Source organism: Coregonus lavaretus (assembly GCF_964263955.1).
Source record: "Coregonus lavaretus genome assembly, contig: HAP1_SCAFFOLD_525, whole genome shotgun sequence".
NCBI classification, from domain to species: domain Eukaryota; kingdom Metazoa; phylum Chordata; class Actinopteri; order Salmoniformes; family Salmonidae; genus Coregonus; species Coregonus lavaretus.
In genome coordinates this window covers 170,839-186,905 of record NW_028164736.1, presented here as the reverse complement: position 1 = coordinate 186,905, position 16,067 = coordinate 170,839, and the positions used below count along the sequence as shown (strand labels likewise).

The 16,067-nt window shown below is 42.1% G+C and overlaps 1 pseudogene across 1 annotated transcript; it reads right to left on the bottom strand.

The window, feature by feature from the left end:
- Positions 1-5,986: 5,986 nt before the first annotated feature.
- LOC311116708 (chitin synthase-like) lies at positions 5,987-15,569 on the bottom strand (annotated as a pseudogene). The gene is made up of 7 exons: positions 15,471-15,569; positions 15,102-15,243; positions 7,289-7,470; positions 6,918-7,197; positions 6,589-6,768; positions 6,310-6,368; positions 5,987-6,145 (listed from the first exon to the last, which is right to left on the bottom strand). The product of its transcript is annotated as a chitin synthase-like (transcript).
- Between the last annotated feature and the right edge of the window lie 498 nt (positions 15,570-16,067).

The window sequence follows — 16,067 nt, the reverse complement described above, 5'->3', positions numbered from 1 at the left end:
CGGTGGATTGAGACGCATCCAATGCAAAAAATCCCCCAGATATTTCTAGGTTAAATTGACTGATTTTATGGGCATTTGTTTATTATGCTAATTAGATTTCCGGGGAAATTGACTCTAGTTAACCATGTTTTGAGACTATACAGTGTTTGTTTATATTTACTTTGCTTACAAACATTGGAGTTAAACAAGCTTATATTTTGGGTTCTGATGGGGTTCTGATTGGGTTCTGATGGGGTTCTGATGGGGTTCTGATGGGGATCTGATGGGGTTCTGATGGGGTTCTGATGGGGTACGACTGTTGAACTAAGCTCAAGAGGCATTTATCACATTTACATTTTTAGTCATTTAGCAGACGCTCTTATCCAGAGCGACTTACAGTTAGTGAGTGCATACATATTTTTTTCCCATACATTTTTCATACTGGTGCCCCCCGTGGGAATCAAACCCACAACCCTGGCGTTGCAAGCGCCATGCTCTACCAACTGAGCTACACGTGTTATATTCGTCAACAATCAATGGGTATATATCATTCATTTATAGCTTTAACAAATACCATTAAAAAAAAATAATAATACGGATTCCGCGATACGGATTAAATCTAGACCTAAGAGCCACTCCATGATAGGACCTCGCCATAGAGATCCTTGTCTATGCTGGATTGTTGCTGGATACTTTATAGACAGAAATTCTTTGTCTTTGAGCTGTCAGGAATCTGTGAAGTTTGAGTGAGAAGTTACAGAGACACATCTTTTAGTGATATTTGAAAAATGCGAACAAAGCGTTAGTCCCTTTTTGTGCCCTCACGATGTTCATCACTATTGTCAAGAAGGTTATGCTAATTGGCCTGCATGTTATCGTCAACAAGGTTATGCTAATTGGCCTGCATGTCATCGTCAACAAGGTTATGCTAATTGGCCTGCATGTTATCGTCAACAAGGTTATGCTAATTGGCCTGCATGTCATCGTCAACAAGGTTATGCTAATTGGCCTGCATGTCATCGTCAACAAGGTTATGCTAATTGGCCTGCATGTTATCGTCAACAATGTTATGCTAATTGGCCTGCATGTTATCGTCAACAAGGTTATGCTAATTGGCCTGCATGTTATCGTCAACAAGGTTATGCTAATTGGCCTGCATGTTATCGTCAACAAGGTTATGCTAATTGGCCTGCATGTTATCGTCAACAAGGTTATGCTAATTGGCCTGCATGTTATCGTCAACAAGGTTATGCTAATTGGCCTGCATGTCATATTCTGATAGTCTTCTGCCAGTCTTGGACTCCATACCCAGAAATGCCACAAAATGGATCAGAGTGTAAATTCTGAAGGAGCAAACGCAAAACGACACTAATATCTATAACATAGATTTCAAGGATTAGTGGATCATAGAGAAAGCTTTATGAAGGCAAAACTAAATTACATTGTAAAAAAAAACCTTAATGAAGAATAGAGAGTATTTGGAAAGTGTGGGGGTTAGAATTAGGTGATCCTGCCTATAAATAAATAAATCAGTAATGAAAATAATCACCTGTGGTAGAACATGGCAAAGAACTGGATCAGCAGTAAGGATGCAAATCCCAAAAGGAACATAAATCCTACTGGATCGATGAATATATATACCCGCTAGTCTGAGTCAGATTGATATTGTACTTTGGGATTCTGATGGTGACTGCATTTCCAATGACCTGAAGAGTGAACGTCGCCACCAGCCTCATGGCGTTGCAGATGAAATAGATAAAAGTCACCTGTGTGAAGAGGACAAAGTGCATTTCAATTAAAGGGATAGGAACGAGACGAGCAATCCAACTAGTCATCGTTTTAACAGCACTAAACTATCTCTTTAATACCAGAGGTAGACATAAAGTACAACACCTACTTGATGCTAATATCACGTACAGTGAAATGAGAAGACGGCATACCTTATTTCTCAGTTCCTGTAGGTCATTTGTGATTTTTTTTTCCTGTTTTTTCTTTATCCTCAGCCAGAGGTTCCAAATAGAGCTTCTGGAGATCTCTCCAAAAGTCCTCCTCTTCCTGAAGTTCACCAACAGACACTTATTATATAGTCAAGTCAGATATCTACAGTGTATAATCACGACACGTATTATATAGTCAAGTCAGATATCTACAGTGTATAATCATGACTTATACCAATATAAGCAGCTCAGTGTTATAGATCTGTAATAGATCTATTAAAAAAATATATACTCACTTTGTTCAATATATTGATGAGAATGGAATTCCACACTCCTAGATTGAAAGAAATCAAACATTATTAGGTGTGCATTCCACACAACTGTCTCAACACAAAAGAGAAGAAAATGTAAAAAAAAGAAAGCTTAAAAGGAGAATGATTTAAACTAAGAAGTTAGATGAAAATATTATATATGCAAATAATACAATGCGCCAAGTGGAATGCCACATATAGCCTTGGAGAATACGTTTTATAATTGAGTTGCACAAATTTGCATTTTATGTAGAACTTAGAACAGTGTACTCAGGGCCGGCTGTAGCCTTTAGGGGGCCCTAAGCTAGATTTGGCTTGGGCCCCCCACCTCACAGAAAAACATTTTAGTGGCCCCCCTCTTGACGGAGGAGAGAAAACATTTAGTTTTAAAGTTCATTTCTTGCAATTCTACACATTTTGTCATGGGGCGTAGAGAAAACATTGCAGTTTTAAAGGCCCAGTGCAGTCAAAAACTAGAATTTCTTGTGTTTTATATATATTTCCACACTATGAGGTTGGAATGACACTGTGAAATTGTGAACATGATGATGATACCGTTTTAGTGTAAGAGATGTTTGAAAAGACTGCCTGAAATTTCAGCCTGTTTTGGTGGGCTGGAGATTTAGCCGTATATGGTGACATCACCATGTGGTAAATTAGTTTAATGGACAAATAAGAAAGAGAGTTCCAAACCTCTGCCAATAAGAACACATTTTCAGTTTTCCCCTCCCCACTCGGACCACTCTCAGACAGTCCTAACAAAATTCTTGCTTGAGAAATTGCTCTTTGCTAAGAAACTGTTTATTTTTGACTATTTTAATTGAAAACAATCACAGTAAGATGCTTAATTGTTACCCAGAAATTATGTGATATTGATATATAAAAACATCTATTCTATTTTGCTATGGGCGGAGAGAAAATTTTGCAATTTTATAACAAATTTCATGCAAGGGTTGGTGTGAGGTGTGACCCAGGTGCGGTGCAGGTTAGACAGTAGGCAGGAGGCAGTGATGGTGAAACAAGGATCTTTACTGGTGGTCCAAAAACCAGGATACAAAACAACAGACTATACATGAAAACAAATGAGGAGCACATAGGTCTCCAAAAAACAGGCTGACAACAAACAATATGAAATACTAACTCTGACTGGAAAAACCCAATGACACAGGGAGAACACTTCTCGAGTACCTGTAACTCCGTCACGTGATCCGACACCGATACGTACTGCTTGACATCAAGGAACTAGCAGAGAAAACACAGGGAAGTGAGGGCATAAATACACAGGTGAATCAGATAGCCACAGGTGACACCAATAGGCAGAGAATTAGTCCCGACTGTGAGTGAGGAGGTGCTTATGGTTGTCGGAGGATGACACCTAGTGGGTCGCTCCGGAACTGCGACCCCCTCCTGTAACGTGTGTGTGTGTGTGTGTGTGTGTGTGTGTGTGTGTGTGTAATCATTGGCAATGATCCCTCATAGTCCACACACACACACACACACACATGCACGCGCACACGCACACACGCACGCGCACACGCACACACACACACAAAATGATCCCCCATAGTCCAGGTTGTGTGTTGATTCATTTCCTTTGTTTCCCTTTGAAGTTTTCAGAAAACATTCTATAAAAATAATACAGCAAAAACAACTGATATGGATATCTGTCTTTTCGCCTGGCGTCAGTCCAGATTCCCATGGGATCTGTGTGTGTGTGTGTGTGTGTGTGTGTTCCTGGGTCCCTCAGTGGAACATTGTGATAGATCAATAACAACCGACAACCACACACACACACACAGATCCCATGGGAATCTGGACTGACGCCAAGCGAAAAGACAGATATCCATATCAGTTATTTTTGCTGTATTATTTTTTATAGAATGTTTTCTGAAAACTTCAAAGGGAAACAAATGAAATGAATCAACACACAACCTGGACTATGGGGGATCATTTTGTGTGTGTGTGCGTGTGCGTGTGCGCGTGCTTGTGTGTGGACTATGGGGGATCATTGCCAATGATTACATATTCATATTTCATCTCATTTAATTTAATCTAATTTAAAGATAGCAGCATTCCCCTGCCCTGCACAGCATTAATCTACTACAGCAAATAATCTATTTTACTTTGAAATGTTTATTAGGAATGGGACATCAGACCTTTTATTTAGTTTATTTTGGCCTCAATGAGTCAGTGAAGTAAAGAAACAAAATCGGAACTTCTAAATATTGTGTGACACAAAAATATTATTTTTCTCCAGAAACCAGATCTTCCAACTTTTTGCTTTTAATCATAGATGCGTAGATTCCAAACTTCCTGTTTCTGTACCTAAATAAATCAATTAGCCAGTTCACACATCTGTCCACACATACAAACAGGCCCACCATAATGGGTAAATATAGACATTATTTTAGCACACAGAGGACACAGTCTGCAGATGGTTTCATTAAGATACAGAGCTTTCAGAAAGTATTCACACTTTTTCCACATTTTGTTGTGTTACAGCCTGAATTTAAAATGGATTACATTTAGTGTCACTGATCTACACACAATACCCCATAATGTCAAAGTCGACATTTGTTTGAAGAACACTTTAGAAATTAATAAAAAATGAAAGCTAAAATCTCTTGAGTCAATAAGTATTCAACTCATTTCTTATGGCAAGCCTAAATAAGTTCAGGAGTAAAAATGTGCTTGGACTCATTCTGTGCTCAATAACAATGGTTAACATAATTTTTGAATGACTACCCCTTCTCTGTACCCCACACATACAGTACAATTATCTGTAAAGTCCCTCAATCGAATTGTGAATTTGAAGCACAGATCATCATTCAAGCACAAAGACCAGGGAGGTTTTCCAATTCCTCACAAAGAAGAGCACCTATTGGTAGATGGGTACAAATAAACAAAAGCAGACATTGAATATCTCTTTGAGCACGGTGAAGTTATTCCGTACCCTTTGGATGGTGTATCCATACACCCAGTCACTACAAAGATACAGGCGTCCTTCTTAACTCAGTAGCCACAGAGGAAGGAAACTGATCAGGGATTTCACCATAAGGCCAATAGTGATTTTAAAACAGTTTGTTGGTTGTGATATGAGAAAACTGAGGAATAACAGTGAAATGCTTATGTACGGGTCCATTCCCAACAATACAGAGTTAAATGGATGATCAAATGTTTAAAATAAAATAGAAATAGTGACACAAGGAATACGCAGTGAATAACAAATAACAATAAGGAGTAGAGGTACGAGGTAATAACATGGGTATATACAGGGAGTACCAGGTAATAACATGGTTATATACAGGGAGTACCAGGTAATAACATGGGTATATACAGGGAGTACCAGGTAATAACATGGTTATATACAGGAAGTACCAGGTAATAACATGTCTATATACAGGAAGTACCAGGTAATAACATGGTTATATACAGGAAGTACCAGGTAATAACATGGGTGGAGATACATTTCTACACATTTTGTAATGACTTATGCCATGTTAATATGATATCTAAGTGAGAATGACTTACAAAATCAATGGGGGCCCCCTGGAGGTCTGAGCCCCTGGGCACGTGCCCTGCGTGCTCGGTCGGTAATCGGCCATGATAACTATGAGTTTAGATAGCTGGCTAGTTCTAACTACCAATAAAAAAAATTGTTAGCTTGACATGGCTAATTGAGTGACATTTTGAAATTGCACCTGGTGTATTCTACTATTCTTAAATTGATTCCCAGACTTCAACCATTCAAAAATGTCATTACCTGTTATTGTCCTGAAAGATCAGATCAAGGTTCACATTTGGCACACCAGCCATCACCACCGTTTCCGGCACCTGATCACTCTGGTCGGCCACGTTGACACCGTCCCAGCAGCACTTGGCCTGTAGGATGCGCTGTGTGATGATGGCCTTGACCCCCTGTCTCCCGGGTGCCCCAGGACACGTTGTTCATGTTGACCATGGAGTAGATGGTCAGCAGGAGGTAGCCACTGGGGATACAGATGAAGTAGAGGAGGCCGTAGATGACGACCAGATGGAACTCCTTTGGGGTGGAGCGCTGCTGTGATGGTGTTTGTCAGCACCGTGCCTATGATGAACAGGCCGCTGGGATTCCAAATGGTCTGCTCCTCAACCATAGCACCTGAGATGAACATAGATACTACAGTTAACATCATTACAGAGAAAGCAACATTTACATTTGTAGCCTACAAAAGTTCAATTTTTTTTGTATTTAATGAATGTTCTAGTTTGATATCGCCCACTAGGTTGACCGGGCAGTCAGTCTGTAAGTCAGGTTTGTAGCCTTGCTGTTCTACATTATGTTGATTGAGATGAAATCCTAGTCTAGTGTCACCATTTACCTATGATGAACAGAGCGGTTCCTATCATGAGGAAAGCATACAAGGCACTCATGATGGCTGCTATGGTGACCTGTGTGTCTAATTTCAGCTTGAAGCATAGGACCAGGTACAACGCAGGGGGCACTGTTGCAAGGATCAGAGCGTATTTGGGATCGATGTGTAGGATTAACGACAAGCTTCCTGAAAAAGAGAGGGGACCAGAATTATGAATTATAATCATCTTCTTCCCTGTGTTAATAAAATGTTTGTATCCTGTTATATTCCAAAGACAAACTCCCCCAAAGCTAAAGCTGTGTGAGGCCTTTTGACAGACAGGTTGCTGTGGGTACCTGAGATCATTAGGCAGATGGTGGCTGGGCTTAGGATGGAGGCTGCCATGGTGATAATCTGGTAAAGGATGAAGGGTTTGGAGATGAAGCTGTTCCTCTGGGAGGTCAGAGACCCTGAGCCCAGCAGGTCGATGGTGTTGGCCATGGTAGAGGGCCGCCCGACGCTGGTTATAGAACTCCTTGAAGTCCTGGGGGGGGTTGGTGTAGGCGTCGGACGCAGCGTTGTACTCCACCCTCCAGCCCTGCTGCGACAGGAGAGTGCACAGCCAGCGGTCTTCACCTGCGACGCAGCAGAGAGCGGTGCTGTAGACAAGACTACTACCAGAGGTGTGTGTGTCTGTGTTCTTGTTGACTAGGAACAATTGGTTTACCTTGATCCTACTGTAGGTAGCGGCCGGCCTCTGTGGCCTTGGTGGTGTATCCCTTCATCACGTTGTCGTCCATGAGGGCTGAGGCCCCCGATCAGACTGAAATAACCAAAACACGTGCTCTGCGGTCTTCTGAAGCCAGTGGCCCACCGCATACTCAAACTTCTGATACCATACCATAGGACCTGGGGCAATATAACAGAATGAGGACCTTAGTAGATATCTGTATAATGTATATTATACCTTCACTGAGTAGATTTCTATATCCATATCACTGAGTAGATTTCTATATCCATATCACTGAGTATATATCTATATCCATATCACTGAGTAGATATCTATCTCTATATCACTGAGTAGATATCTATATCCATATCACTGAGTAGATTTCTATATCCATATCACTGAGTAGATTTCTATATCCATATCACTGAGTAGATATCTATCTCTATATCACTGAGTAGATATCTATATCCATATCACTGAGTAGATTTCTATATCCATATCACTGAGTATATATCTATATCCATATCACTGAGTAGATATCTATCTCTATATCACTGAGTAGATATCTATATCCATATCACTGAGTATATATCTATATCCATATCACTGAGTAGATATCTATCTCTATATCACTGAGTAGATATCTATATCCATATCACTGAGTAGATTTCTATATCCATATCACTGAGTAGATATCTATATCCATATCACTGAGTAGATATCTATCTCCATATCACTGAGTAGATATCTATATCCATATCACTGAGTAGATATCTATATCCATATCACTGAGTAGATATCTATATCCATATCACTGAGTAGATATCTATATCCATATCACTGAGTAGATATCTATATCCATATCACTGAGTAGATATCTATATCCATATCACTGAGTAGATATCTATATCCATATCACTGAGTAGATATCTATATCCATATCACTGAGTAGATATCTATATCCATATCACTGAGTAGATATCTATATCTATATCACTGAGTAGATATCTAACTATATCACTGAGTAGATATCTATATCCATATCACTGAGTAGATATCTATAACTATATCACTGAGTAGATATCTATATCCATATCACTGAGTAGATATCTATAACTATATCACTGAGTAGATATCTATATCCATATCACTGAGTATATATCTATATCCATATCACTGAGTAGATATCTACAGTGGGGGAAAAAAGTATTTAGTCAGCCACCAATTGTGCAAGTTCTCCCACTTAAAAAGATGAGAGAGGCCTGTAATTTTCATCATAGGTACACGTCAACTATGACAGACAGAATGAGGAAGAAAAATCCAGAAAATCACATTGTAGGATTTTTAATGAATTTATTTGCAAATTATGGTGGAAAATAAGTATTTGGTCACCTACAAACAAGCAAGATTTCTGGCTCTCACAGACCTGTAACTTATTCTTTAAGAGGCTCCTCTGTCCTCCACTCGTTACCTGTATTAATGGCACCTGTTTGAACTTGTTATCAGTATAAAAGACACCTGTCCACAACCTCAAACAGTCACACTCCAAACTCCACTATGGCCAAGACCAAAGAGCTGTCAAAGGACACCAGAAACAAAATTGTAGACCTGCACCAGGCTGGGAAGACTGAATCTGCAATAGGTAAGCAGCTTGGTTTGAAGAAATCAACTGTGGGAGCAATTATTAGGAAATGGAAGACATACAAGACCACTGATAATCTCCCTCGATCTGGGGCTCCACGCAAGATCTCACCCCGTGGGGTCAAAATGATCACAAGAACGGTGAGCAAAAATCCCAGAACCACACGGGGGGACCTAGTGAATGACCTGCAAAGAGCTGGGACCAAAGTAACAAAGCCTACCATCAGTAACACACTACGCCGCCAGGGACTCAAATCCTGCAGTGCAAGACGTGTCCCCCTGCTTAAGCCAGTACATGTCCAGGCCCGTCTGAAGTTTGCTAGAGTGCATTTGGATGATCCAGAAGAGGATTGGGAGAATGTCATATGGTCAGATGAAACCAAAATATAACTTTTTGGTAAAAACTCAACTCGTCGTGTTTGGAGGACAAAGAATGCTGAGTTGCATCCAAAGAACACCATACCTACTGTGAAGCATGGGGGTGGAAACATCATGCTTTGGGGCTGTTGTTCTGCAAAGGGACCAGGACGACTGATCCGTGTAAAGGAAAGAATGAATGGGGCCATGTATCATGAGATTTTGAGTGAAAACCTCCTTCCATCAGCAAGGGCATTGAAGATTAAATGTGGCTGGGTCTTTCAGCATGACAATGATCCCAAACACACCGCCCGGGCAACAAAGGAGTGGCTTTGTAAGAAGCATTTCAAGGTCCTGGAGTGGCCTAGCCAGTCTCCAGATCTCAACCCCATAGAAAATCTTTGGAGGGAGTTGAAAGTCTGTGTTGCCCAGCGACAGCCCCAAAACAAAATACCAGCAACAGTGTGTGAAAACCTTGTGAAGACTTACAGAAAACGTTTGACCTGTGTCATTGCCAACAAAGGGTATATAACAAAGTATTGAGAAACTTTTGTTATTGACCAAATACTTATTTTCCACCATAATTTGCAAATAAATTCATTAAAAATCCTACAATGTGATTTTCTGGATTTTTTTTTCTCATTTTGTCTGTCATAGTTGACGTGTACCTATGATGGAAATTACAGGCCTCTCCCATATTTTTAAGTGGGAGAACTTGCACAATTGGTGGCTGACTAAATACTTTTTTTCCCCACTGTATATCTATATCACTGAGTAGATATCTATATCCATATCACTGAGTAGATATCTGTATGATGTATATTATACCTTCACTGTGCATATAGTGTACACACACAATATTGTTTTAGTGCATTTAGTGAAACAAGCAGGTACCGTTGCGCGCTAACTTAAACTTAAATAGTCTTGGTTGGTGCGTAACTCCAATAAACAATCAAATCCATAAAATGAGCTGGGTACATTTTTCATTTGTAGCTGTCTATTAGAGATGAAAACGTATCCCTAACGATGATTGTTGGAGCCAATTTGGGTGTATTTAATATTGTGGTAATATTTGGCCAATTACACTCACGATCACTAGGGGCAGATACATGGTGGTGGTGATCACACATCAGGTTATTTATTTATTTTATTTATTTCACCTTTATTTAACCAGGTAAGCCAGTTGAGAACAAGTTCTCATTTACAACTGCGACCTGGCCAAGATAAAGCAAAGCAGTGCGATTAAAAACAACAACAACACAGAGTTACATATGGGGTAAAACAAAAACATACAGTCAATAACACAATAGAAAATAGAAAATCTATATACAGTGTGTGCAAATGTAGTAAGTTATGGAGGTAAGGCAATAAATAGGCCATAGTGCAAAATAATTACAATTTAGTATTAACACTGGAGTGATAGATGTGCAGAAGATGATGTGCAAATAGAGATACTGGGGTGCAAATGAGCAAAATAAATAACAAAAATAAATAACAATATGGGGATGAGGTAGTTGGGTGAGCTAATTACAGATGGGCTGTGTACAGGTGCAGTGATCGGTAAGCTGCTCTGACAAATGATGCTTAAAGTTAGTGAGGGAGTTAAGTGTCTCCAGCTTCAGAGATTTTTGTAGTTCGTTCCAGTCATTTGCAGCAGAGAACTGGAAGGAATGGCGGCCAAAGGATGTGTTGGCTTTGGGGATGACCAGTGAAATATACCTGCTGGAACGCATACTACGGGTGGGTGTTGCTATGGTGACCAATGAGCTAAGATAAGGCAGGGATTTGCCTAGCAGTGATTTATAGATGACCTGGAGCCAGTGGGTTTGGCGACGAATATGTAGTGAGGGCCAGCCAACGAGAGCGTACAGGTCACAATGGTGGGTAGTATATGGGGCTTTGGTGACAAAACGGATGGCACTGTGATAGACTATATTCAATTTGCTGAGTTGAGTGTTGGAACCTATTTTGGAAATGACATCGCAAGGATCGGTAGGATAGTCAGTTTTACGAGGGCATGTTTGGCAGCATGAGTGAAGGAGGCTTTGTTGTGAAACAGGAAGCCAATTCTAGATTTAACTTTGGATTGGAGATGCTTAATGTGAGTCTGGAAGGAGAGTTTATGGTCTAACCAGACACCTAGGTATTCTACGTCAGACCCGCCGAGAGTAGTGATTCTAGTCGGGCGGGCGGGTGCAAGCAGCGTTCGATTGAAGAGCATGCATTTAGTTTTACTAGCGTTTAAGAGCAGTTGGAGGCCACAGAAGGAGTGTTGTATGGCATTGAAGCTCGTTTGGAGGTTTGTTAACACAGTGTCCAATGAAGGGCCAGATGTATACAAAATGGTGTCGTCAGCGTAGAGGTGGGATTCGAAGTGGTCGGTGATCTGTTTGTTAACTTGGCCTTCAAATACTTTCGAAAGGCAGGGTAGGATGGATATAGGTCTGTAACAGTTTGGATCTAGAGTGTCACCCCCTTTGAAGAGGGGGATGACCGCGGCAGCTTTCCAATCTCTGGGGATCTCAGACGATACGAAAGAGAGGTTGAACAGGCTAGTAATAGGGGTTGCGACAATTTCGGCGGCTAATTTTAGAAAGAAAGGGTCCAGATTGTCTAGCCCAGCTGATTTGTAGGGGTACATATTTTGCAGCTCTTTCAGGACATCAGCTATCTGAATTTGGGTGAAGGAGAAGCGGGGGGGGCATGGGCAAGTTGCAGCGGAGGGTGCTGAGCTGGTGGCCGGGGTAGGGGTAGCCAGGTGGAAAGCATGGCCAGCCGTAGCAAAATGCTTATTGAAATTCTCGATTATCATAGATTTATCGGTGGTGACAGTGTTTCCTAGCCTCAGTGCAGTGGGTAGCTGGGAGGAGGTGCTTTTATTCTCCATGGACTATACAGTGTCCCAAAACTTTTTGGAGTTAGTGCTACAGGATGCAGATTTCTGTTTGAAAAAGCTAGCCTTTGCTTTCCTAACTGATTGTGTATATTGGTTCCTGACTTCCCTGAAAAGTTGCATATCGCGGGGGCTGTTCGATGCTAATGCAGTACGCCACAGGATGTTTTTGTGCTGGTCAAGGGCAGTCAAGTCTGAGGTGAACCAGGGGCTATATCTGTTCTTAGTTCTGAATTTTTTGAATGGGGCATGCTTATTTAAGATGGAGAGGAAAGCACTTTTAAAGAACATCCAGGCATCCTCTACTGACAGAATGATGTCAATATCCATCCAGGATACCCGTGCCAGGTCAATTAGAAAGGCTTTAGGGAGCGTTTGACAGTGATGAGGGGTGGTCGTTTGACCGCGGACCCATTACGGACGCAGGCAATGAGGCAGTGATCGCTGAGATCCTGGTTGAAGACAGCGGAGGTGTATTTAGAGGGTAAATTAGTCCGAATGATATCTATGAGGGTGCCCATGTATACGGATTTAGGGTTGTACCTGGTAGGTTCCTTGATAATTTGTGTGAGATTGAGGGCATCTAGTTTAGATTGTAGGACGGACGGGGTGTTAAGCATATCCCAGTTTAGGTCACCAAGCAGTAGGAACTCTGAGGATAGATGGGGGCAATCAATTCACATATGGTGTCCAGGGCACAACTGGGGGCTGAGGGGGGTCTGTAGCAAGCGGCAACAGTGAGAGACTTATTTCTGGAAAGGTGGATTTTTAGAAGTAGAAGCTCAAACTGTTTGGGCACAGACCTGGATAGTATGATAGAGCTCTGCAGGCTATCTCTACAGTAGATTGCAACTCCGCCCCCTTTGGCAGTTCTATCTAGACGGAAAATGTTGTAGTTCGGGACATTTCTGAATTTTTGGTGGCCTTCCTAAGCCAGGATTCAGACACTGCTAGAACATCAGGGTTGGCAGAGTGTGCTAACCCAGTGAATAACTCAAACTTGGGGAGGAGGCTTCTGATGTTAACATGCAAGAAACCAAGGCTTTTACGGTTACAGAAGTCAACAAATGATAGCGCCTGGGGGGTAGGAGTGATACTGGGGGCTACAGGGCCTGGGTTAACCTCTACATCACCAGAAGAACAGAGGAGGAATAGAATAAGGATACGGCTAAAGGCTTTAAGAACTGGTCTTCTAGTGCGTTGGGTACAGAGAAGAGGGGCAGATTTCCGGGCGTTGTAGAATAGTTTCAGGACATTATGTACAGACAAGGATATGGAAGGATATGAGTACAGTGGAGGTACACCTAAGCATTGGGTAACTATGAAAGAGATAGCATCACTGGAGGTACCAATTGAGCCGGTCTCCGCGTGTATGGGGGGTGGGACAAAGAAGCTATCTGAGGCAGGTTGAGCGGTTCTGGGGGATCTACAGTGAAATAGTACAATAACAACTAACCCAAACAGCAATAGGCTAGGCATATTGACATGGGGGAGAGGCATAACGCAATCACAGGTGTTAATCGAGAGGGCTAAGACAACAACTGGTAATGGCGACGAAAGTTTGGGCTGAGGCTAAACAGATAAACAGGATGGGGTACCGTGTAAAGGAACAGTCCAGCGGGCATCAGATGTGTAGCTGAGTGATCATAAGGTCCAGTGAACAGCAATAGGTGAGTCCGGGAGCAGTTCGTAGGCTGCTACAGCACAGGCGAGCAGGAGGCACAGCTGTTGATTGTGCGTGCTAGCGGGCCGGGGCTAGCAGATGGATCTTCGTGGTCGTCGCAACGGGAAGCCTGTTGAAACCACATCAGACGATTGCGTCGACAGACCAGTTGTGATGGATCAGCGGGGCTCCGTGTCGACACTAGGAGGTCCCGTCCGGTTGACAGAGAGGTGGATAGCCGGGAGATGGACCTGGCTCGAGGCTAGCTCAAGGCTAACTGGTGCTAGCTTTAGGACAAGTAGTGATTAGTGGTGATTAGCCAACAACAACATCCATTCGTTTGTAGCTAGCTAGTTGTGAGGATCCGGTGTTAAGGTCCAGTGATTCAGTGATTCCGGCAGAAAATCCTAAATGCTCAGGGTCGATAGCACGCTGTGCAGACTGGCCGATAATTGTCCAGGCTAGAGCTGGCTGGTAGGTAGTGCAGGCCACGGACAGTGGTGAAGACCGCTAACGGTGGCTAATGGCAATAGCTAATAGCAAGTTAGCTGGCTAGCTGGCTAGTTTTAGCTGTGGGTTCTTGATAAAAGGTATGAAGAAATAATAGAATCCGTTCCACATTGGGTGAGGCGGGTTGCAGGAAAGTATATTTAGTTAAAGGATGGAAAGTGAGAGAGAAATATATACGAAAAAAACTGACTATTTACAAGAGGACACAACACAATACACGACCGCACTGCTACGCCATCTAGGAATCAAGGTAATCTATAAACCACAGGAGGTTGGTGGCACCTTAATTCGGGAGGACGGGCTCATGGTAATGGCTGGAGCGGAATGGGCTCGTGGTAATGGCTGGAGCGGAATGGGCTCGTGGTAATGGCTGGAGCGGAATAGGTGGAACACACTGATTTAAACACACAGGTGTTTTAATGTTTTGTGTGTGTGTGGATGGTGGGAGAGCTCACCGTTCTTACCGCAATCAAACCAAAGCAAACAAATTCAAGAAAACGCAAGAAACGTCAAACAAGACACAAAGGATTGCTACAGTCAACTCTACGGATCAACATTAATTCATTCAAGGTAACCACTATTGCCAAGTTTGAGGCGCGTAAAGAACAAGTCGATTCGCTACCATCCACTCACCTAGTGACATAGGCTACTTACAAATCGTAGATTTATCCGAAGCAAATTGTCATAACAATGATAATTTGATCTTTAATTATAAAAGGCACGATTCACGCGAGGGCTGTACATACCTGTGCCTGTCGGGTGAATCCTTCCACATGCCGCTCCCACGTGTGGGTAGCGTTTCAGTCCATCTATCAGGAGCATGACAACAGATGGCTGGAAGTCTGTGTCCCCATCCAAAGCCAGGAGATAGGTGTTATCCTTCTCTTTCTAACAGAATACAAAAGCATCAGTCCCGCTTCCTATATACTGAAATATACACTCACCGGACAGTTTATTAGGTACACCACCTATATACTGAAATATACATTCACCTGACAGTTTATTAGGTACACCACCTCCTTTACACTGTAATATATAACAATAATACAACAACAATGTATCCAAGTAGGGATGCTAGACATAGAAGGAATCATTATATTGTTTGTCATGTTGACCTTCATCCTCTCCTTCGGCTCTGTCTCATCTTCACCCTCCTCTAACCTCTTGAAATACTTCCTGGTGAGTCGCCAGCCGAGAATGTCGTACAAGTACATGACCGGCCAAAACAGTGAATGAGCTGAATAAATATATTGCTTTGGGTGTAATAAAACGTCATCATCCGTCTTCAATTCATGTCCATCATATTTAGATGAATTCATAGCTTTGTGAATGTGTACTATCGAAGGTGTATAGGGTTATGCCTTTCACACACGCATTGTAAACGATATTGACAGCATTGTCTCACCTGAGACCATCTCTTCTTGTGGCGGATCAGTAGCTCGTCCTTAAAAGTGCACTATCAGCAGGTTGCCATGAGGGAGGGTTGTACTCCAGTCGACCTCCGTAAAGGGGTGTGCAGGATCCTCTGGCACGGGAGGGGTGGGCTCTCTCTGAAGACGCATGAATCATCCTTATTGAAAATACTGAGGTTGAAAGGATGAAATGAGTGAAAGTTGACACATTATTCTCACCCGTACTGTTCTGCGTGTCTGCAGTGTACACTGAGTTCGCAGTGCTGGGATTGAATTACATATTAGCACACTGAGAACCCC